Source organism: Nesoenas mayeri (assembly GCF_963082525.1).
Source record: "Nesoenas mayeri genome assembly, chromosome: 1".
Classification (NCBI taxonomy): domain Eukaryota; kingdom Metazoa; phylum Chordata; class Aves; order Columbiformes; family Columbidae; genus Nesoenas; species Nesoenas mayeri.
In genome coordinates this window covers 66,115,557-66,140,938 of record NC_137541.1, presented here as the reverse complement: position 1 = coordinate 66,140,938, position 25,382 = coordinate 66,115,557, and the positions used below count along the sequence as shown (strand labels likewise).

Sequence of the window (25,382 nt, the reverse complement as noted above, 5' to 3'; positions counted from 1 at the left end):
ACAGACCCTCTCCGAATTCGTCCTTTCTGATACTACCACAGCAGGTTAGGAAAGACTTTCTGTAGAAGTGATGTGGCTGGGTTTGTGTTGTTTTTGTGGGGTTTTTCGTTTGTTTGGGTTTTTTTGGTTTTGTTTTGTTGTTGTTTGGCTTGTTTTTTGTTTTGTTGGTTTTGTGGGGGTGGTTTTTCGTGTGGTTTTGTTGGTGATTTTTGTTATTTTGGGGGTGGGGTATTGGTTTGATTTTGCAGCGAGGTGGAGGGGGTTGGTTGAGATGTCTTCTGAGGGGAAGGGGGAGGATGCTTAACAATTAATCATGACAGGTAAAGGAAGGAGGACACCTATGAGCCTTTCTGCAGATAACAAATGTGCAAAATCAAGCCCAGCCATCAGAAGACCTGGCTCTGCTGCAGGAAGCCCAGACTCATTCTGTTTCACTTCATGCATCACTGGCAGCCAGACTCTGTATCCACACTCTTTAGCGGCAATGTTTGCACACTGATTAGTCTTCTTGACTGGGCCTATTCAGCAGGCAGGAAATTATTATTTAGAGTTGTAAAACATACAAGTCAATCTGAGAGGAGTACAGCTAATTTTGAGATGGCAATTTTTGATCTGCTGACCACAGCCAAGCCTGAACTCTTTGTGCTTTCAAATCTACTATTTGACCGACAATGCAGAACAAAGCGACCGTATAACACGGTGAGTGCGCAGTTACAAGATGCTTTGGCTCTGGCAGCAAAACAAGTTTACGATCCTCCCTGCCCCTGGTCACAACTCTTCTGTTGCATCAATGCTGCTGATGTTTGGGATGCCTATTTTTAACTCAGATCAGTTCAATGACCTGATTTACCACAGCCAGAGAAACAGCTGTAATTGCCCAGTCATGGAACAGAGTGGGAAGCAGGGGCAAGAAGGGGACTTCTTAAACTTGCTCCACTATCAAAACCATTACTGTGTAATGGTAATCCTGCCCCACAGGATGAGAAGGCCAAGCTTTTCACCTCCTGAAGCCAGATGAGATTATAGAGCCCCAGTATGATTTCCCAGGCACTCGCCAATCCTAATTCTCTTAATGACTTTTCTAAAGCCAAGCTCAGTTCAGCTGCTGACTGACAGATGCTCACACTCAGAAGCACTCCCTGAAGCCTTTGCACTTTCAGCACTCCACCAGCTATTCCCAAACCATTTCTTTTGTCACACTCAGAAGCTGCAGAACATCCTTCAGGACCTGCTGCTCCCTTGCAGAAAGAGAAGCACACAGGAGTGGGGTAAAGCAGAGGAAGCCCCGGGTGCTCCTGCTTACAGTCTCACAGTTCAGCTGTCAGTAACTTCAGTTTCACAGGTTCTCAATGCAGCCTCTCACACGAGCTCTGGATTCTCACCCTTCCTAAAAATAAACACATTAGAGAAATGTGGAAGACACTGTGGAAACTGCTATCAGAGACAGATACAACAGAAGTCCCTTCTGTGCAAGGTAATAAATTAGAGATTTATAGCAAGAAAGAGGAAAAACAGCAACACCCTTCTGAATGGCAAGACTCAGGCGAAATCCCATGCTATAACTGCTATTTATCACTTGTGGTGACCAAACTGACTAGAAATAAGCCATTTTTACAAACACTTTGAGTAAAGACCTGACCATATGCTTTGAATAAATGCAGAAATGCTTCCCATGACAGGGACTGCAGGAACAACAAAGATTTTAATAGGGAAAACCCAAAATATTCCAAACAAAAGTCGGGAAGGAAAGCAAAGACTGAATGTCACTCAGCAAGACCAACTCTTATCTCAACCTTCAGTGCACTGAAAAGGAAGAAACACATTTCCTTGCCATGCTCCACTATCAGAATTAGGCATCACATAAAAACAAAGCGCTGAAGATTAGAAAGATTGCAGCTCTCTCACTCTGTCCAATGGATGCCAAGCCTTCACGTAACATATGCATCAAAGGTGCAAATATACTGTTCGTATCTTACACATGGAAGTGACTTCCACAAAGCAACAAACTGCTTCCAGTATCACTCCAGAATCTTCAAGAGAAAGCTGCTGTGTTTCAGCAGAAAGAACAGTATGCTGGAATTATGACATCTGACATGAAATACTCAGATGCTGCAGTGAGAAACGGACACGTGAAACCCCAAAGCAAGTACGATTCAGAAAAGCACATGTCAGATCACCCAAGAGATTTAATCATTAGTGGTGTGACCACCTGTGGGTCACACAAGGCAGAAGAAACAGCAACGTGGCTCTTTTTTGTGATCAAAGAGGCTCTGGAAAAAGAGTTGCAGCACCTGGGAGCTCCAGCCACTCTATTCAATTATTTTTTCTATGTCAACTTTCATGATCAAGACAAATGTGCTCCGGTGTTATATAATAACCTAATTTGCCTTATTAAATTGCAAACAAAAAGAAAAAGGTTGTTCTCTCACTGTACCACCTGCTTGTGAGTGCTGTATCCTGATTTAGAAGTTCTGACTGGAGCTAGCAACTGCTCAGATTTGCCTTAAGCTGCCTATACCTTTAACCTTAAGCAAACTGGTACAAAGCTCATCAGGGCTAGTGGCTACCCCTCTGCAACCAATGCTGCTCTCGACCTCTCAGTTCCAACATTCACACTAGCAAAAGCTGAGAGAAACAACAGCAGTGGGAACTGCAACATCAGCCTCCACCAGGCTGTCCCACCTTTCCAAAAGACTTACACCAGGACACATACAGGCTGAGCACGCCAGGGTTTTCAAGTATCTGGAATGAGCAACTGGTCATACTGTTAAATTATCACAGACAAATCTAATATTCGGATGGTTATGTAGTGATTTGCAGCTCCGAACCCAGAGAAGGAAGTATGCAACTCACTGCTCTGGGTAGGTAGAAAAATGTTCCACCTACTTTGCTCACCTCTTGGGTTACTTCTCCCTGAACCCAAGAATAAAACTCCTTATGTCAAGGCTAATCCTAAGAGAACTTGTTAGAGAGCAAATGAAGTCTGTAAAAGAAGCAGCACTGCTCTAAGTTCTTTAGAAACTATTGCTCTAAGGAGGACCAATCACTGAGATTATTATCTACAAACAAAAACCCCCTACAACCTTAAAATATCTTGATTTTTCAAGGAAACATAAACAAAGGCAACATTAAGAAAACAATTTAGCTGCCCTCAACACAGGCAGAGAATGTAAAGCTCTATATAAAACAAGAACTTACCAGATGCATACTTAGCTGTGAAAATAAAGGTAGGATAAAGCAAGCTACCACCACTACCACTTGTTTCCTTAACAAACTTCATGGTATTAAAAAAAGGGAGTTGAGGGAAGAAGAGGGGTTAAATACTTCGGGAAAAAAAAAAAATAAATCAGTGCGTATTCTTCAAAGATACAAGGGCTGCTTCAGCAATTACTGTGCTGCTGTTTCTGTCATTGCCCTGGAAAGGCAGCATGAACTAAAGCCCCTTAATTCCCACATGCTGTGACATCTCCAAGAAGTGGTGACAGGCTGTCTCTAGCCCTATGTCTCTCCTTTGTAGGACCCTAATAAAAGATCAATGCCTCATAGCCACCTGCAAGGATGCAGAAACCAGCACGATGCAACGAAACACAAGTTTGCACATCCTGCACCACACACCACTGCACTGCTACCACCAAGATGGTTCCACAGCGGCAACAGACCAAGTCACAAATGAACTACAGGCTAAGACTGAACACATTGAAAAGATGGAGTAGAGAGAGGTGCTGTCTCCTCCGAGAGGAGAGTCTCATGCATAACTTGGTTCACAGTGAGAAGTCAACCTAAATCCCTCGCTGACAGTATCTTCTTACACATCTTCTTACTTTCTGTCATGTTCACCTGGACAAATGTTGTCCCATCCTGGCTGACAATAAGAGACCTCAGTTATTCTCATTTTCCTCTGCTTCGGTCTAGCACACTACATCAGTACATGGCTCGTAACACCTAAATGCAGCTTTTAGAGCTCAAAGCTTCCAGCCGTTAAAATGTCTGTTGTGCGTCTCACCACAAACTTCTACAGTACACTCACCTATAGTACTCTGTAGTATTGTACTTAATATACTACTACATCATCTTCGTTCTCTACTTTCCACACAGGATTCCCACAGAATTTAAAATCATGATCAAATCTGCTGTCATATTCAAGTTATACATTGGTTGTACTAGACACTTCCCAGAGGCCATTCAAAAAAATATCAGAATGAGTTCCTCCAAGGACAAAATACTACTAATTAAAAAAAGTTAGTTTATCACCTTGCCCTCCATAGATAAATCATACTACTGTGAGTCTACTGTATTTAAAAGAGAGACTTAATGCAGCACAGGAGCCCAGATGCAAGTCCTACCCTGTTTCCCCAAAAATAAGACCTACCTCAAAAATAAGGCCTGGCACGATTTTTCTGGGGTTTTGAGAATGCTCGAAATATAAACCCTATTAAAAAAATAAGCCCTAGTTACAGTTAATTTAAAAAAAAAAAAATCAATTTAAATAGTGTCCAGGCAGCTATACATGTAAAAAAGTAATAAGTTTTGGAGCAAAAACTAATATAAGACTCTGCCTTATTTTCAGGGAAACAGGGTATTTCACTGTGCAGCAAATGACCGTTCTGCTCCGTGGTGACATTCACTGGAGGGGTTGAAATTTAGCCCTCCAGCAGAGCACACAAGAGGTAACTATCCTGGGTAGGAGAGCAGGATGTATTTCCAGCAGTGAGACAAGAGGTTTACCACAGTCCCTGTGCTAAGCCAACTTTACCTTTTGGGGTGAGGGGGGCAGGGAGGGGAAGGGAAGGGAGGAGAAGAGAAGCACTTCGAGAAGTTAAGAGGATGAAAAGTCTATTTATATTTTTTAATTAACCATGTTCTACAGTGTTATTAAGCAGCAATCCAAGATGCAGATGGTACTGATTTGATTGGCAAGAGGTGCATTGTGCTGAATATTAAGGAACTCTGCCCCTATAAATAGGTCTAATCACCATCTGAAGTCTGGAAGGCAGTGATGAAAGAAAGCATTAATAAGACCATAATTAGGCCCTGTAGCAGCCTGTATTCCACCAGGGTGCTCATGTTACTAGACATCTCTTATAGTAGCATCCTCAAACTCTGTTGTAGACATTACTGCTTTGGGTCTCCAAAACTCTAGTAGCTATTTTAGACAGAGCTATGAAGAAGAGGGTTTCTTCACATTTGGAGGGCCTGGTGTTGGTTAGGATTTGACTTCCCAGTACCATTTCTGGAGCAAGAGAGCTCTCCATTCCAGCTGTTCCATCCTGCCCACTCTCATCAAGTGAATTAAATTGGGCAGCTGGAGCTCCCCAGGCACAAAAACTAAAAAGGAGTGCAGGAAAGTGAGAAGCTTTAGAAGCTATTGGTCTCCCTCCCTCTCAGAGCAGCAGGAGCACATCATGGCCACATCTACATCACCAAGTTAACCTAGTCACACCTGTAAAAGCCATTTCTGGTCCTCTGCTCCAGCTTTAGAAAGAGAGTTACTCACTCAGCCTCATCAATGTCACACTTTCAGCCTGTCATTACAGTATAGCATTACCTCAAGAAAACAAAAAAAAGTCTGTATAAAAAATGAATCCCACAATGCATCTCCCACTATATCCTGATATTTCCAAAAGTCGCCCATTGATACAGGACTGCCCAAATAGCCAAGATCTTTTCAAGAGGAGTCAGCCTCTCACATCACACCACAGCCCTGAAGAAACATCAGAACACTGGGGAGCCTGACCTGATGCTCAGGAAGGACTTGAGGGCTCATGCTGCATCTCACGCACTGCACATCCTGGCCTTGTGGGACAATATGCTGCTTGGCCATGGCAGGAACAGATTCCATCACTGATGTCGTCTCACCTCATCTGTCCTAGCAGCAGCTGCAGGAAAAGGAAAAGCTTTTTCTGCTGCACTGGTAGGCAGCCACTAACTACCCAGTGATATAACACCACTCAGTGTTCCATATCCAAATGGCGTGGAATTATTGGCAGTTACGACATATGCATTGCCCTCCAAGAACATCATGTTGCACCACAATGTCAGCTACGGTGCTAGGTGCCTTTTTGTTAGCTGAATCTATGTACTGCTGATGGCTGTTTAGTTCAACCTTGGGATCTGCTTGAAAGGCACCTCAGATCCATTCAATTTGAAACTGATACTTCACTCTACCTACTGACTACCAGTATTGCACTAGAAAAAGGTATTAAGGTAATGCTATGAAGATATTCACTTTCGGAAACAGTGAGACTCTGGTATGAAGCTTGCATCCAAAATCTCTTTTTTTTTTTTTTTTTCCCCAGTTAATTCCCTACATTGCAGAGGGAACACAATAAATAGGCTGTAACAGGCTGTAAACTGGGTACCTGATAGCAATCTGTCTCTCTGGACCGCAGGCTGTCAGAGACCGACAAACACCCCTTGCTACTTACATGCTTGTCTTATCCTGCTGTCTCCAGAATAAAGGCTGTACCTGTATCTGTACCTGATCCTTCCCGAACAGTCAGAGCTTCCAAAGGAAAGTCACTGACCTGTCAAAAACCTACTTCTGAAAGTGTGAGCCCAGTATTTAAGGCAGCTTCTCTCAAGAAGTCAGAGCTTTGGCTCAGACACATTGCTTTGAAAGAAACAGTAGGTATTGAGGCTACTAAAGACAGATGAAATCTATGAGCAATATGACATTAAGGCAAAGACATTATTGACAGGTAACTAAATGCACATGAACTGGAGGATGTGGTTTCCCACCAGCAGCATTGTCTCTCCAGAAGACAGAATGCTATTACTTTAAGTTATGTTTTAAAGATAATCTGAAAGATAGAGACTTAAAAGAATTTAGAGGTGCATGTCAATACTCTCAGCTCCACAAGCTAAGGTGGCCTCCAAGTCACTTCTGTCTTCAGGACAACCTTTCCCTCTCAACATCTAGCTCTACTTTGTGAAGCACAGACATCAGCCCTCGCTGCCACGAGGCATGGAGCTGTGGGCTGCAGCACCTTCCTGAGAAAGCCCTGTCCTCTACGTGCAGCCTGAAATTGATTTCCTTCAGCCAGATGCATAAAGCTCATTTTGACAGACAGATGTTGACATCTAAAGTTAATCAAAGAACGCACTCTGGAACTGTCACCTTTGGCTTTCATCATTAATAAAGACCATCAGGCACTCTAATGAACAACTGATCTGATTCTAAGGTAGCTATGTAAAACTGACCCAAAGCAGTGTGCTAATTGTCTGCCTTCCCTTCCTCCCACTATTTATTATAAAAAAGCCTAAGAAACAGCTTAGCTACACCTACAATACAGACATAAGAAGTAATGCTGAGAATCCCAGCGCAAAACATCCAGGCACAACTCTTCATTTGATTTCCTAAATGGGGGCACTCCAGTTTTGTATGCCTGAAATAAACAGAAGGCTATGCACAAAGTCCCTTGGAAGGTCACTTCCCTTCCATAAGTTCTCTTAGATGTTGGAGTGTTTCAAAAGCAAGTTAGGTGAAACGCTGATGTAGAGCTTCCTTCAGAACATTTGGTTCAGAAAAATGAGGAGCTGCTCAATCCTGCTATCAGACCACAGCAACAAATACATAACTTTCAAACCCACCACACTTTCCTAAAAACAAAACAAACAAAAAACCCCAAACAGTTAATTTTTCAGTCTAATTTTCTGATGAAAAATCAGCTTCAGTCTCCTGCAGAGTGAAGATATCTGCAGATCTAACCATTGCCACATCACACTGCCACAAATCCTAACCAGCAATGTCTTATTTTTCACTTCCACATTCAGTACCCTCTGCTCCAAGGTTCAGGAATTTTTTACTGTGTTACGACAGATCCTGAGATACGTAATGAAGACAACAACCAAATCAAACTGGCAACCAAACCAGTTCTTGTCCATTTGATATATTTAAAAGCAAAGGGAATGCTTGCATTTCTGTAAGGTGACAGGAGGGAAACTCACTGTAAGGAAGTGTCTTTAAGCCTGCTCACATTTGCTAGAAGGAATACCCCTACAGGGTGGCCTGGATAACAGGAGCTGACAAAAAATTGGGTCAAAAGAATGACACCTGGGGAATCAATAACCCGCTAAACAAGCTGGTGGATGGACTATTTTCTGGCAAAGGTTATCTTGTGAAGGGGTCTAAGCAGAGCTGATTAGCTATAGAAATTGCTTTTTGAGTGATAAAAATTATTCCCTTCAACCTTATATACCACAGCCATGGGAAACATCACAATTTCAAACATAATCCTCTTCTTACTCTGCACGCTATCTTTAAACTATATATATATATATATATATATATATAAAGAATCTGCCTTGCTTTCAGGCTTATCTCAGTACTATTCTTCTCCAGCCCTCAATTTCTGCCCTTCTCTTTTACTGCTCAGGCTGAGCACAAGTGACTGCAGTTACCTGGTATAACCAGAACCCAGACTGCAGAGTTGTTCCCAGGGATTATCTGCTTTCAGTTTTCTTGCCAACGAACTCCTGAGTTGAGAGAAGAGAACAGCACTTTTTATGTGAAGTAATGAAGATTTAAAAACTCACTTTAAATATCCAGAGTGAAAGAGGACAGCAGATGCTAAGACTAGCAGCCTGTGCTGCTCTGAGAGTGCCTCAGGCATCTTTCTGCCTGAGGGCTCTTTGGAGCTGTAGCTATTTCCGCACAACCAAAGCACCCCAGGAATAGAGGTATATTGGGCAGCTTTTACATCCCAGCTTTACTACTCCGACAAGACAAATGTAATAAAAAATCATGAGAATTTATCAGCCCCTAGTTAACCTTCCTAAAAAAAAGTCTAAGCAAGGGACAGTTGACTGGAACACCTCTGATTCTCCCGACAGCTGAAATGCAGAAAGCTTCTACAAGGACATGCCAAAGCCAGGTTGCTTCCAGCCCTTGCCTCTGGCAAGAGCAGCACTATCCCCTCCGCTTCCTTTCACTGCTCAAGGAAGGCTCAGTAATTCAGTGAACTGGCAAGAAATAGGGGCAGTTTTAGCTTCTACCTCATCTACTTCACGACAGGTCAATCCAGCCTGCAAGTCACTGCCAGTAACACCCGCTGCACCACCTAAATGAAATAAATAGGTCATCTCAAGCAAAACCCTAGCTGACATTTGCCTGAATCACGTGGAATACCACAACCACAGCCAGCATGATTCCACATTATTTGTTGGCATTTGCACTGTAGAATCGAGTAGAATCAAGAATCAGCATACTCCTCAGGGATGAAAAGCCCTCTCTTTTGAAAGAGGCCTTTGGGAACATCCAGGTGCTGTTCAACCACTCAGTATTTGAACCACACCACTTTAAAAAAAAAAAAAAAAAAGGAGGAGGACAATCTCACCACAACAGGACTTCTGTTGATTACTAATATAAATACTAACAATGATTATCACTGCTGGATGTGGATTCACAATGTTCGCTATGTCCATCAGCAGCCTTTCTTCATGTGTACAGCTAGGTCTAGTAGCCCTCTGGTCTTTTTACTGTTGGCTGACTCATTCTTTATTTTGAACATAGAAAAAAAAAACTAATACAACAAATGCATTTGTCACAACAGCATTTGGGTTCACTTGCAAACACTGACAACATGTTTTTATTTGACAAATAGTTACAACGTCACAGCTGCCAGCTTGGGAGTGAGGAACATTACCTTGTGCAACTCAAAGGTAACCAATATTAAAACTGATTAGCCAGTACTCCAGGTAGCAAACTGGGTTGATGCACTAATGGACTAGAAGTTCCATCTTCTACATCTGTGGTGTTCTTTGAATTAGTTGATCACTAATACCCTGTTTCCCCAAAAATAAAACTGACCCTGAAAACAAGCCCTAGCATGATTTTTCAGGATCTTTGAGGATGCTCGAAAAATAAGCCCTACTCCAAAAATAAGCCCTAGTTACAGTTAATTTAAAAGGTTAATTTAAATAATGTCCAGGCAGCTATACATAAAAAAAAGTAAGCACCTTTTGGAGCAAAAATGAATACCAACCCTGACTTATTTTTAGGGAAACAGGGTGCTAACCAATTGGTACTTGGAATAGTACAAAACCATTACAACTCTACCACAAGCCATTAGCTAACTTTCTGAGGCAAAATTGCTTAACCTTCATGTCAGAGCCCTCTGACCCACTATCTTGGTCATCTTTTACTCTTTTTCATGACTCCCTTCAGGCTGCAGCATCTAGCTGCATGTCTCTACAGGGTACCCAAGCTACGTGGAAGGATGACATTGCCCTCCACAATCCCTGAAGTGCAATGTTGAGTCTAAGTGTCTCATATGTCATAGCCAACTTGAGATCCACAGGCTCCTGACAGGACCTCCAGTCTATTTTACAGAATCACAGAATGTTAGGGATTGGAAGGGACCTTGAAAGATCATCTAGTCCAATCCCCCTGCTGGAGCAGGAACACCTAGATGAGGTTACACAGGAATGTGTCCAGGCGGGTTTTGAATGTCTCCAGAGAAGGAGACTCCACAACCCACCTGGGCAGCCTGTTCCAGTGCTCTGCCACCCTCACTGTGTAGAAGTTTCTTCTCATATTTAAGTGGAACCTCTTGTGTTCCAGTTTGTACCCATTACCCCTTGTCTTATATTGCTTGTCACCGAGAAGAGCCTGGCTCCATCCTCGTGACACTCACCCTTTATATATTTATAAACTTTAGTGAGGTCACCCCTCAGTCTCCTCTTCTCCAAGCTAAAGAGCCCCAGCTCCCTTAGCCGTGCCTCATAAGGAGATGCTCCACTCCATCATCTTTGTTGCCCTGTGCTGGACTCTCTCCAGCAGTTCCCTGTCCTTCTGGAACTGAGGGGCCCAGAACTGGACACAACATTCCAGGTGTGGTCTCACCAGGGCAGAGTAGAGGGGAAGGAGAACCTCTCTCAAGCTACTGACGACTCCCCTTTTAATCCACCCCAGGATGCCACTGGCCTTCCTGGCCACAAGGGCACAGTGCTTAGCAATGAAGCACCTCGTAAGACGTGTAACCGAAGGCTTTTTAGACCCGTTATCGCACCACAACAGGCTCTGTACGGCTCGTTTCACGTTACCGAGCTCCTCCCCCAAGGCCCTCGCGGGGTCCCCGAGGACCGGAGCCTGTGGCCATCAGAAGCGTCTCCCCGCCGGCTGTCAGGCCACGGGCCTCACGGCAGCCCCTCACAGGCGCTGACAGGCCCTGCTGCCCCGCTCAGGCCCAACAGGCGGGACCGCCCCCTCCCGAGCCCCGGCTCTTCGCCGCTGAGCCCAACCGGAGCCGGTCGCTCTCCACGCTGCGCCGCGGGGAACTCCCCACACCCGGCCCTCCCCCAGCACCACCGACCCCCGGTGCCCCCGGCCAAGCCGCACCGAGACCAGCACCGGGAGGGCGGTGGAGACGGGGAGGGCCCGACCCCGCCCGCTGCAGCCGCGCCCAGCCCAGCGCGCGCTCCTCGTCGAACCCGCGCCCCTCTCACCTGCCGCGAACCGGCCACGCCCCGGCACCCAGCAGGAAGCGACGCCCTGCGCCTCTTCCGCCCCTAGTTGCTCGTCACTTCCGCCCGGTTAGGGAGCGGAGGTGCGCATGCGCGCTGCGGAGGGCGGGGCGTGAGGCGCTCTCCGACCGAGGAGGGGGCGTGGCCGCCATTTTGTGGGGCGGCAGCCACCTGCCCTTTATCCCTGCCCCCGGCTGCTGTGGTACCGGAAAGTCGGCAAAAAAGAGTCCTTAACACTGTTTTGAAAGTGTTGAAAAGCAGGCGGTTCTATTACATATGCCTATTGCATATACATTTGTTTCCACCACTTAGTTAATTCATTAAACATAAATTATGTACATAGTCCCGCCCTTTCCCGGATGTCCATCTTTAGTATTTGAGAGCCTTCATCAAGGGGTCTGTAGTGGTCCCTGGGGGCTTTGCCCCCCGGTGTCGGCTTCTTGGCCTGATTTCTTGTTCATGCATATTGTAATTTTGTGCTGCCTTGCCAATATAATAGGCTCAGGCAGAATCTCTTAGCAAAGCATATTGTAGTAATGGTTTTGTAAGACCAGGTGTTCTACCTAAAGGCAGGCACATGGAACAGGGCAAAAAGCCCCTGCTTATATCCCCCTGAATCCTGGACACAAATTCCATCCCTGGTTCCCCACTGGTTGGGTACTGCAGGGTTTACAGACTACCCGATGCCTGCCTCAGTTTACCTATGTCATTCATCTCATTCGAACAACACCCTTCACCCCTTATTGATTTATTTAAAATATGGATTCCTAGCTCTTTGGTTACCCTTCCCCGTAGATTAACTTTTTAAATACAGTAATCAGTTGGCATTCCAGGATTAGTCTGAAGAGACTTTGTTTTACATTAAGGATTCATAGTCTGATGTCTTTCAGTACTTCCCCCCACAGCTGGCGTCAGCCACTATGTCCCCAGTTTCGTAAAAACAACATTCCTCCTTCAATGGCTCCTTACACTACTACTCAGCAAAAGTCATGTAGCTCTTTCTTAATTTAGTGGAACATTCTGCTTTCCCAGCTTGCAAGCCAAGAGCGTCCCGCTTTTCCTCATGCCCAGTCTCTACAGAGCTATCGTTCCTCTATCAAGTTTCTATCACATTGGGCCTAGTCTTGCTACATTAGGCTTAGTCTTGCTACATTATGCCTAGGGGTTTCTAAAAGATTTTTTTCCTCTTGTCAGGAGCACGGCGGTTCTGTGAGCAGGACCCCACCGTGAAGAGAAGAGCGTGTTGGCAGAGATATTGGCCTGGTCCCTGCCCACACGTTGCAGATTCATGGTTTGAGAGAAAACCCCACAGAAGGGGGTTTCTTCATGGTCATGTTCAGCCCTGCTTCTGTGCCTGGCTGCTTTTCTGCTTCCACATATCTGGCACCAAGCGTGGCACGCAAAAGGGGGAATCTGTGACTCATACACTTGCTTGTTTTCTCTCCAGTGCTCATGTTTAGAGTTCGGCAATTTAAAAATCTGCTTTATGAAATAGTGATTTTAAATTTTTTTTTTTAAGTACATTCTCCTAGTTTGTTTTTGGGTCCCAAGGACAGGGAACTGCTGGAGAGAGTCCAGTGTAGGGCAACAAAGATGATGAAGGGAGTGGAGCATCTCCCTTATGAGGAAAGGCTGAGGGAGCTGGGGCTCTTTAGCTTGGAGAAGAGGAGACTGAGGGGTGACCTCATTCATGTTTACAGATATATAAAGGATGAGTGTCACAAGGATGGAGCCAGGCTCTTCTCGGTGTCAACCAATGGTAGGACAAGGGGTAACGGGTACAAACTGAAACACAAAAGGTTCCACTTAAATTTGAGAAGAAACTTGTTCTCAGTGAGGGTGGCAGAGCACTGGAACAGGCTGCCCAGGGGGGTTGTGGAGTCTCCTTCTCTGGAGACATTCAAAACCCACCTGGACACCTTCCTGTGTAACCTCATCTAGGTGTTCCTGCTGCGGCAGGAGGATTGGACTAGATGATCTTTTGAGGTCCCTTCCAATCCCTGATATTCTGTGATTCTGTGATTTATACTCCTCTTTATGTGCACATTTTCAAGCAACCAAGTTACTCCAGAACAAATGTTCATGGAAACTGAATACGCAAATATTAAACCCACATTTTAAAGGGGTATGAGCTACATGTGACAGAGGTGCTTGCGTGCTCATCAACTTCAGCCCCAGAAACCATTCTTCAAGACTTACTTCAGCAGTTACAACTCAACATTTGATTGGCAAATAGCAGTTTTTGAGTGTGCACAGGAAACATTTGTGATTGACACGTAGCATTAAAGCAGCGCACAAGGGAAAAAAACAAGGCAAGCCTCTTCCAAAAGTGAATGTGCTTGAAGACATCAGGACGTGCTCATGTGTATTCAGCTCTGAGGAGGATAAAGGGTAAATCTGTTATAGAAATTACTTGTTGTGGATTCTTTGCTGGGTTCCACTCCTTAGCAGTGGGAAGCACGGGCTGAAGCAGGGGAGCAGTGTTAGAGCTGGTAGAGCAGACCAGGAGCCCCCAGCAGTGGCTTCCCCATTTCAGAGCCTGTAGGAGGGTGCAGAGCTGCCCCTGTGATGTCTTAATGATGGGCCCATCAGCATGGAGAGTGTAAGGGTGCAAGGCCGAAGAGCTAAGGACCAGAGTAAGAGCTGCTGAAACTCTCTGTGAGGGAGGAAGATTATAAGGAATGGAAAATCCTGCCAAAAACTCAAAGCAGACAAAAAAGCAGATCTAGCAGAGTCTGAGCAAGGAGCCTGTGTGTGGGTGTCAGGACCTGTCAAAAACAAAATAGGGAAGCGGATGTGGATGTAAGAGGCAACAATCCAATCTATTCTGATCCATATTTATTTATATACTGCTGACGGAAAGCCCTCCAAATGCTTTTTGCTGCTCAGATAAAAATCCAATTCGATGCATTTATAAAATTCAAGAGGAAGCAAGAGGTGACGGCAGACTGACGCAGCCCCTTCCCATGTCCTCCTTCCAGCCACCCTGAGGGAGAGAAGCCAGCAGGTTTGCAAAAAAACATCAGTACAAGGCAAAAAGAGAGCTTACACAGAGAGAGAAAGGGAAGACAGTGAATCTTAAGAAAGACATTGAGGTACTAGAGAGCATTCAGAGAAGGATGACAAGGCTGGTGAGGGGTCTGGAGCACAAGTGTGATGAGGAGCAGCTGAAGGAACTGGGGCTGTTTAGCCTGGAGAAAAGGAGGCTGAGGGGAGACCCTATCGCTGTCTGCAACTACCTGAAAGGAGGTTGTAGCATGGAGGGGGTTGGTCTCTTCTCCCAAGCAGCAAGTGATAGGACAAGAGGAAACGGCCTCAAGTTGCACCAGGGGAGGTTCAGATTGGATATTAGGAAAAAATTCTTCACAGAAAGGGTTACAGGGGTTGGAACAGGCTGCCCAGGGAAGTGATTGAGTCACCATCCCTGGAGGTGTTTAAAATACGTATAGATGAGGATCTTAGGGACATCACTTACTGCCAGAGTTAGGTTACGGTTGGACTCGATGATCTTGAGGGTCTCTTCCAACTGAAATGATTTTATGATTCTATTAGGTTGGCTGGGCAGAGAGGTGATGGAGCAGCAGGGATGCAGCGAGGCCCAGGTGAGAAACAATAGCTGTGGTCTGGACAAAGCACCAGGAAGACCCTGGTAGCAGGTGAGAGGATGTAAACTGTAGTGAACTCCTGTGTAACCTTGTCATACATCAACCTGTGCAGACAAGACCTATCTAACCTAGCAGAAGGAAGTGTTAGTACAGCACAGAAAGAGTTTGGAGGCAAATCACAGAATCATAGAATTGTTTTGGTTGGAAGAGACCCTCAGGATCACCAAGTCCAACCATAACCGAATTCTAGAACTAAACCATGTCCCTAAGAACCTCATTCTAAACACCTTTTAAATGGCTTCAGGGATGGTGACTCAACCACTTTCCTGGGCAGCCTGTTTCAATGCCTGACAACCCTTTCTATGAAGAACTTTTTCCTAATATCCAATCTGAACCTCCCCTGGTGCAACTTGAGGCCATTTCCTCTTGTCCTATCACTTGCTGCTTGGGAAAAGAGACCAACACCCTCTATGCTACAACCTCCTTTCAGGTAGCTGTAGACAGCGATAAGGTCTCCCCTCAGCCTCCTTTTCTCCAGGCTAAACAGCCCCAGTTCCCTCAGCTGCTCCTCATCAGACTTGTGCCGAGAGCAGCTGCTTAATACAGTCTTTAATTCAACTGCAGAGGCACTGATCTCCAGCACATCTCAACCCACACAGCTGGCTGGTGGAGACTGACACCATTCCCAGCTAGCAGAATAATGGACGCAATTTCTTCTCTCTCCAGAGCAATGTTTACTGGCTGCATTTCATAACCTTTTGGTGGCTCATTTTCAGTGGTCCTGAGGACAGGATCCTCTTACTTTAGCAAAGTCTGTTCTCAAGGACCTGACTGCCACCTGTGGCCACCAAGCTCGCTCTGCCGCTGCTTTGCATTGGCAAGTTCCAGCCAACAAAATCAGGCACAGTGTTTTTCTCCCCTAACAAAAGGAGCACTACTACCCACTTTTGCCCGGGTACGGGAAGATTTAGACAGAGGTCTTTCTTCCCATCAGTCAGTAAGATGGGATTTTTCATGGGGTGCAAAAGGCAGCGCCTTGTGGTTGTGCCAAGTCACACGTAACAGTGTGGCAGAGGTTATACAGTCGGGAAATGCACTCATTGCTGGTTTGGAAAATGCCTTCTGGCTTTCTTAGAGCCGTTGCCCAAGTCAATACCAACAGGAAACATGAGTTAGGGGGGGCACTGCCACTTTCAGTCACCTTGTTCTGCAGTGGCAAGAGAGTGACCTGGAGCCCCCCTCAGTCAGAACCTGCTTTTGCCCTCTGCCAGGTGAATAAATGAAGCCAGATGTTTCCACAGGTCTTCCTGCAGGCTGCGTGGAGGCTTTGCACGCTCTGCTTTGCTGTGAGTTGCCGGCACAATCCTCACTGTGAGCCACTGGCTGATCCAGAGCAGCTCAGGGCATGTCAGGTTTTCTGTGCTTCTGCATGCCTCTCCCTGGCTGTCTAGAGTGCTTATTCTGTCTTTTAGCTTTTCTGTCACCGCAATATTCAAGCGCTTCCACCGTGTCCAGAGCTCTTGCAGAAAGACTTTTTTTTCCTGTAGGCTAGACTCATTGCAATTATCTGTACACAAACTGATCACTCATCTGTTGTGTCACAGCCACAAATTCATGTGCAAGAGGCAACTCTTTCAGATTCACATTATATTTGAACTCATTTTCACTTTTCTGAAACTGCATTTTCCCACCAGATTGCTTTTTTCTCAAGTAAAAAAAAAAAAACCCAAAAACAAAAAAAAAAAACACCCCAAACCAAAACAACAAAAAAACCCTGCAAACCAACAAACCCAACCTTCAAAACATTACATTAATTTGCTCTGTCTCTTGCTGCAGTATCTTTTACAGAGCAAAGTCACCTTGGGCAAGTAATTAGTGCCTCACTTTCCTCACTAGGAAAATGGAAACAATAATATTTCTCCATCTTTGATATCTTCAGGATGGAAAATGTTGCTACTTATTATTTATTATAATGTTTTACACCAAAATTTAATAACACAAAACTCAGGACGTGAAAGGAAAATGTAAAAAGCAAAGGTGAGGAGAATACAGAATGCTGCTGTGGTTGTGTGTTTTGAAGATGCTGGAAATCTCTTGTAGTCTGTTGAGTAGTGTTTGTCAAACATTCAGGCAGAGCTGGCTGAGCCGCTTTTGGACAAGGTCAGGAGAGGGCCAGAAAACAGATCAGATCTTACTCCAGACTTTCCTCTCATTTTACAGTTTTTCGGATCTGAGGAATGTTTTACTATTGCAGTTGGACATAGGGTTGAGCTCGCCTAACATTTAGAAGTGTTTGGACCTTGGGTTTTTCTTCAGGTCTGACTCTCGTGTTTTGCTTGTAGTGTTGCCTTAGAAGAACAGGCAGGGTTCTCCTTGAACAACTGTCCCTTGTTCTGAATCTGGTGACAATTAGCAGCTCCTCTGAGTGTGTGCTAATGATCAGTATATGCTCACAGGATGTTGAAACCAGAGAGAACTAAACGATATTCTGTCATTTGAGGACAAAAGACATATGCTAAGTACTTCTCGGTTTCTACTGCCTAGAGTTATAGATGCTCTAAGTGTAACAATATATGTATTACCTCTGAGGTGTTCTTGTTGCAGGGGGATAAAATAGGGGCCAATTACAGCCACCTCTCCTTCTGTGCAAGGTTTCTTCTGACTCAGATTTGTGGAGACCCTTTTCCCACACACAAATTTCCCTTCAAACATGTGGCCTTCCTCTTCCCTCCTAGCAATGGGGCTTTGGGGTAAGATGCAGCAGAGTGGAACAAATTAGAGCCTGAAGTTGACAGAAGCACCATATCTGTCCCCCTTCGCTTTCTTCTCTGCCACTCTTGTTGAAGTCCCTTCCTCAACCCCTTCTGCTTCTACACTTTCTTCCCTGTCATCCAAACCTCCTCCTCAGCCCTGGACTCACAGCTTTAAATATCACTCACCAGCATCACATTATTTATTCTTCTTGAGTGCCAGAGCCCTTCTGACATCCCCTGCCTGCGCTGCCCACCAGACTGTAAGTTCTCCAGGGCACAATTTGCTGCAGTGTTTTGTGTAGAGCTCAGGCTGTGGCTGGTTCTCAGGCAGTGCTGGAAAAGCAAACAAACAAACAAACAACATGATTAACAATATTAATGCAACTTCTTCACACATGAGTATCAAATGACCAGCGTATTGCTATCATAGGTTAAAATGGTGCCTTTTTGTACAGCTACACTGAACTAGTGTCTTATATTGATGCACCTTGAACTGGTGTGTAAGGGAAGGCTGGATCGCAACACTCTCTGTCCTAAGTGTTGCTGGGAAGAATCCTAGCTATGAATTCCAAACTGCCATTCTCAGCATTGCATACACACAGTTCTGCATGCTCACAGTAATTGCCTCTGTTGACTTAAACAAACAAATAAGCAATCAAACAAACAAACTAGCAAAAAAACCCCCACATTTATGAAATAATGGTACACAGGAGGGGGAAAACAAACCAAACCAAACCAAAACACAAGAAATAGACAAGAGAGTAGAAACTCCCTGGAGTGAAGCACAGATGAGGACAGTGTTTCATGCACATCCTTTGATTCTGCATCTCCTTCCCACATCCCCACAGCACCCCCAGCTCTGTGAGTCCTGGGCAGGGCTGACCTTGCTGAACACGTGAGATCTGACGAGAGCACAGCGCACAGCAGTATGGCTGCAGGCTAATGCTTTTATTTTTGTAACCACACGTTCCTGAGAGCATGGTAACAGGAGTTAGGGATCAAATCCATGCTTCTTGCGTAACTGAACAGAGTATTCCCGCTAGGCTACCTGGCAAGAGATCAAATAGCCCATACTAGGCCTTAAAAAAAAAGGGGGGAGGGAGAAATATTAAGAACGGCCATAGCCGCAACTGAAAAGCAACAAGTATTCTAAGGTGTATTCTGTGCTCCTAACAGGCACAAATTTCTTGTTTAATTTTGAAGTCAACACATACAAGACTCAGGGAATCTGCAACACTCTCAGACATGCAGCTATTGGGCACGCAATCCCAGGTACCATTGCATATTCAACCCACAACCCAGCTATCCAAACCTTCTCCACTTTGTTTCAGACACGAGTCCTGTTGCTGGGCCAATCTTCCATTGCTGTAATCAAGTTAGGAGTTGTCACGAACTGACTAATCCCCCTCTGCCACATGAAGATGACATTAACCCAAGGATGAAGGAGCTGGTTACAACTACCAGCTACCGTGTTAGCAAGTCATCGTGAACATCACCCTTCTTTTGATCCTGATCACCTCTGCTAAGTTCCTTTAGAAAAATGTGGGTGCTAAATATTAGACTTTGTAGTAAAAAATATTTGAAGTGGGTTTTTTTTTTTCCCCATTCTGAAAGGCTCAAATAAATGCCATCATTCTGATGAAAATTCACTGCACTCCCTACCCAGCTTTGGACATGCCTTTTATTTTTTTAATCTTCTGGACTTTTAATTCCTAAAGGAAAGAAAAAAAAAAAAAAAAAAGGATGGAATTTTCAAGAACAATTCTTCCTTTTTTAAAAATAGCTCTTTTAAAAATTCATATTTTTCAAATCACATATATTTAAACCAGGAACTTTTAATAGTATTTTATCTGTTTCCTCCATTAACTTCTATGTTTTTAAATGTACATTTTAATGCTTCAAGACATAAGTTATTGCTGAATGCAAATTAGGGGATTTCTGAATATATCTGAAAAGTTAATAAAAAGAGAAGCATTAAAAGAGATACAAGGCCCTACATTAAAGACTAGTTTTAAATATAACTGGAGAGAGAGACAGATGTTCTAATAAAAGCCTACTGAAAATATTAGTGTATATTAAGAACCTACTGATAAATGCTTGTCTAAATAGTGACAGCAGGACACTCAATGCCTTTTAGGACAGTCTGTTTCCAAACAGAATAATGAGGGATGAAAGAGGGGAAAAAAATAAAAGAATTTTTCATTAAATAATGTATTTTAATTATTGTCACCATCAGTTAGGACTCAGTCCTGCACCATTTAATTGTACTTTTGACATTGCGTCCTAGAAGCATATTTCAGAAAATTAACTAATAAAGAAAAATGTGTACTGAAAAAAATAGTTTAATAAAAGTTTGTTCCTGCAGAGTTTGTTTCAAGCTGGAAACAATTTTTTTATTTTTTCAAATATAAAAACTAAACAAAAGAAAACAATATCCCTGGGAATGAGACTCACCCCAGTGAGAAGTTCATCCAAACTCTTTGCTGTCAATGGCAAGCTCCTATTTTAGGATTTAAGTGGGTGTTCAAATGGCTGGGTTGTGTGAATAATTGATTATTTGATTCAGTTGTTGAACCAAAAAATTAAACTCTGCTTTTATTTCCAAAGTCAAACCCAAACCAAACTGTTTTCAGTGTATTTGGTTAATAATAAAAACTCCATAGTTTTAGGGTAAATTATTTGCTATTCGTTTGGTTGAGACCAACTTCTGTTCTGCCATTTTTTCCAGGTATATGCAAAAAAAGCAAAGGACTAGATTCATAGAAGAGCCTAGACATCACCTTCAGAGTTGTTTATCCAGTTTTTACTCAACTGGAAATCTAGTGGAAACTTGAAATTCTTATGTGAAATACTTTCTGAATGGGCAGTGAAATACATGTTAAACATTTCCAGTGACGTTATTATTCTTGCATTTCAATCTTTCTAATGCTTTCTATTGCTGTTAAGTATTCACATGAAGTTATTTCATTTCAAAGCTTACCATAACAGCCTATTATAATTCCTCTGTGCTGCAGGCCAAATTTCCTGGTGGTCCTTAAAATTATGCCATATTAACTGCCTTGTAATAACTGTATAGCAAGGTGCCATGTTAATTTCACAAGATTGTTCTCTAGAAACATGAATTTACTTTGCATCTGTATTAGAGGATCAGGTCCCTATTTAGTTCTGTTTCTAAGACCTACAGATGTAATCTTCCTTTTCATTTTACAAAGCAGTAGGATGTATCTCCCACTTCAGCCTCTAATTCCCCCCTCTATTTTAGAGAGATGTGAATAGGCAAAAATAATATTGTGTGCAACACAACATCCATTTTAACAGTATCTTTGTCATTGTTTCATAATAAAACCAGTGCATTTATTTAATACATATTTCTAACAGCACTTCTATGTGCTAGCTAAACTGCATAGCTCAATCTTAAAAAAATAATAAAGTTAAGCATCAGTAAATAACTACTTCATGTTTTATTTTTTGCCCTGTTCTTGGGAGAAGACAAAAGGCTTTGAAAAAACAACCAAACAAAAAAAACCACAATAAAACACCCCTAAAAGTCACAAATCTGGGGAGTTTCATATGAACTGGAGAGGGGAGCAGGAAGGGGAGGCACCTTATGCTCCAATGTTAAAGCCTCATCCCTGAGAAATAGGCTGCATTTATGTATCCCATGGTGTGGGACATAACTCTGTTGTGGTCCATGTGAATATCCTGACCAGAAGCTGCTGAACAGGACAGTGGCTGGGTGATGGTGTAGGATTCCCCACTGTCCCTACCACCTTGTGACTTCATCTAGGACATCCAAACAATTTGTTTAAAAACAGAGCAAAAAGAAGCATTTTGTCATTCCTATAGTTTTGTCTCCATTGTTTTAAATGTTGAAAATGTTCAGTGAGTGCATCTCAGATTCAAAAATAATTTTGCATGGGCAGAAATTATTTTGGCAAATAATTTCTGACAAACAATTCACTACATCTGTTTTAACATGGCCTTCAATAGAAGGTGAGCACATCTGCTTACATGAACCAGGAACCACGAATTTTCAGCAGGAAGGAAGACAGGACCACAGTCAAGCTCCTAACCTCTCAGTTCAGGCTGAGCTTCAGTCAACAACAAAAGACATGTTCTTCTATCTGTACGGATCATGAATACGTTCTCGAATTTCCTGTCGAATGCAGAGAATTCAATCCGTGAGTTTGTTCAAGGGGGCCTCTATCTATTTTTGTCTAAGAATTTTGCTGCCAGGCAGAGGTGCTGAGCTGGATGGCCAAAGACAAGCTGCCTCCTGCTCTCAGCAGTGAGACAGCCCAGGTCTGCTCTGCCTGCAAAGCCTTGGGGTGCACCTGCTTTGGAAGCGAGTGGTTGTGGACATGCTCTTGTATGGCGCGGGTGACTTATAGACTTGACCTTTCTGCCATGCGGAGAAGTAGGATAAGCACAGAGATGGCCAGGACAGGTAAGTCAAACAGCATTAGGAGCAAGAAGCTGTTTTGTAAGGAAGAGTCAAAGGACCTGGGGACCTTTACGAAACAGCTGCTGTGGGTGGGAAAGAGTATCTGAGAAGATCCAAATATGTAAACATAAAGGAAGAGCAGAAAGTTTTTTGGGTACCTCAAAATGATTAAGTAGGACTTATCAGAAGGCAAATGAAAATATAAACCAACTACAGGAATATTCTTTAAAATTCAGACTGGCCTGGCAGTGATGGCACTAATTGCAGTGGGGAGTAGGGGCAGCACCTACCTCTTATTGTGCTGACTGGTATTTACAGCTGAGAGCTCCTAATTTTAGGCTTTATTCCCTATGGTCATGCAAACTGTGGCACAATTCTCTACCTTGTCTCTGCCAGTACAAAATACTTCATGTTCACCACTACCCCAGAACCACTAGGAAAGCAATGCAGATGTCACACAGGGTGAAATCTTGGATGCTGATGAAGTCAACGGGGGTTTTACTCCCTGACTTTGAAAGCATGTAGTGAACCCTTGTTCTCAGCTCTAGATAGCTCAACTCTTACTCATAGGAGAGGTTTTAATTTTCCAGAAGCCCAATGAACAAACAGTCTGCTGGCTACAGCATAGCTGTTTAAGCAGGATGAGTTCCAATCAGGGCTTCCTATCAGTTCAGCTGAAGCAGCGGTGACACTGCTGGAAGTGCCAGCAAGGATGAAGAGGGTCAATTAGCATGGTGTATGGTAAAAAGTTGGCAAATCGTCATCTCTACTTGGGCTCCCATCACAGTAACTCCCTGGGTTTATCTGAACCAGTACTACCAGTGACGTAGTTTTTGCTCCTGCTCCTCTTTGGAGACCCAGCCAGGACAGGCAGATTGTCATGTTAGGAGTTACTCCTTTCTGTCTTTGAATATATCTGTGTGGAAGCAGCAGGAGTTTCGCCTTGAGTATGCACCATTACCTTGGTAGGAGAGAAGGAAATTAAAATAAAAAGTAACGTCAAACACCAATATTGTCTCAGTCACATTTGGTATTTTATAAGCCTGTTTTGTTCAGTTTGGTATAATACTGTTTATGTCCTGAAGTTTATGCTGTGAAACATACACAGCGTATATTATGGAAGAATTCTGAATGCTGCTACAACCTCAGCCTCTACACTTCCAGAAATTCAAGACTGTACACCCATCACCTGTGTGATGCACTAGTGCCAGGTTTGCATTAAGAAACAGCTGTTTTTATTTAGCCCCTTCCCAAAAGATAATTAAATTTGGTTCACTTTTTAAACTGACTGGTGTCATTTCGCAACCACCAGAGTCAAAGAATAAATACTCTGTCACATCATTTCATGACTTCAGAACTCATGCCATATCAGCAAAGTGGTATCTGCATCTGAAAGACTGGCAAAAGGAAGTAAATGGTAACTGCAGGCTGATGCTCTGGTGGGACAGATTTTTGTGCTTGGCTTGAACCCACTGATTTCAAAATGAGGCCTCATGCAACTGCTTGCCTGGAGCAGCTTATAGGACTGGGGTCAGAACTGCAGCTACCAGGGGAAGCTACCAGTTTTTTCTTATCATCATCATGCTTATATCATCTTTAGTAGCACTAATGCAGCCTGATCTCTCTATGTTATACTAGTAGAAGGAAAAAAAAACTTGTCTGCTCTCTCCTTCTTTGTACTCTCCTTTTTTTTTTTAATAATTTGTTAGGTATGATGACCTCTGTGAGAGCGCCAGATTTATTTTGTCAGATTTGGCTGCTAATTCATATCTCTGAGGACTGAAAGACATGATCTGAATTTGGGATGTCTCTCTATTAATAATGTTTGATGTCTTAATAAATATTTGTAAATTGTTTATCTGACACGGATGACATGTTTATTATTACAAATATGCTTATTGGTCATGATTCACATCGGTCTCTATTATTTTGGACTGTTTTCATTTATCCGTAGGCAGCTCATGCTGTTTTATATATTCTGTCACAGTTGGTTGTGTTTTGCCTTTTTGTGCTGATCTCTGTAAAAAATCACAGCACATAAGAAATTAAAAAAACAATGAGAATGTTTCCAAAATCATCACTCTACCACATCCATCCAGCAGTAATTCAAACGTGTATGAAACAGAGTACGAACCTGACCAGATGGGAAGCTTTTAAACAAATAATAACTTAAGACATCAGCAAATAACTGTCTGCTTTAGGATCCAGACCTGAAACTAGGAGACAGTCAACAGAAAGACTGGTGTTGTCTTTTGACCAGGCTCCAGGTACCTACATGCTCCTGCATGGTGACGTCTTTGGAGAGAGGCTTCTGTTTGCTCATGTGGCCTTGATCCCTCATTCAGGTATGTGATGGTGTCCTTGTTCCTCAGTAGCGCGTAGGAAGAGTGTCAGGTAAACACAGCTAGAGGAAAGATCTGATGCTCCCTGCTACAGGATGGTGTGAATGCTAAAAATTCAGACAGATTCCAGGTGAGACCAGCCAAACTGAAAGAAAACTACTGAGGCTTTCTTTTTTAATGCAAGGGTATCACCTCTGCTCAGGAAGTCTGGTTGGAAGCATATTTTGGAAAAGAATCACTTTGTGCTGCTCCCACTGTAATTGTCTTTCCTAGACATCTGATATTATTATTATTATTATTATTATTATTATTATTATTATTATTATTACTATTCTCTTAAAGTCTTTAACCTAACTTTCAAGTTTTGAGTCTCAGCATGTCTTTATAACAAATATTCAGCCATTCTCTTCAGTTTACTGAAAGGCACTTCAGATATCTCCTGCCCTCACACCTTTCTGCCTCCTGCTGCACATTCATTTCTCTTCCACAACTCCCATGTCAGCCTGGCCTTCAGACCAAACATCGGCCTTCCTCCTACCCTAGTTCTGCCCACCCCAACATCTGACACCCTCTGCATCCTCAGTCCCCTGACTATTCTTAACGGTCTCCCTATGTATCACGCTTCCCAATTCACACGTGACTTTTCTCTCCCAACCATCCAGCCACTCTTACTGCTTCTGGCTCCTAAGTCCCTCCAGGGACAAGACCCATTAGCCTTTGGCATTTCTCTCTCCCCCTTCCCAAGATGAGCACTGCAGAGAGTGCTGCAGAGGGA

General features: G+C 43.5%; 1 protein-coding gene across 3 annotated transcripts in view; it reads right to left on the bottom strand.

Moving 5' to 3' along the window:
* WASHC1 (WASH complex subunit 1) overlaps positions 1-11,468 on the bottom strand; it is a gene marked incomplete at its 5' end in the record, with an annotated part of 47,571 nt that extends 36,103 nt beyond the window's left edge. The window contains 2 exons of one of the 3 annotated variants that reach the window (XM_080349219.1): positions 1,304-1,387; positions 11,446-11,468. Of the gene's footprint in view, positions 1-1,303; positions 1,388-5,734; positions 5,804-11,445 lie in introns of those variants that run through there. The other 2 variants (XM_080349220.1, XM_080349221.1) reach the window with 2 other exon arrangements.
* Between the last annotated feature and the right edge of the window lie 13,914 nt (positions 11,469-25,382).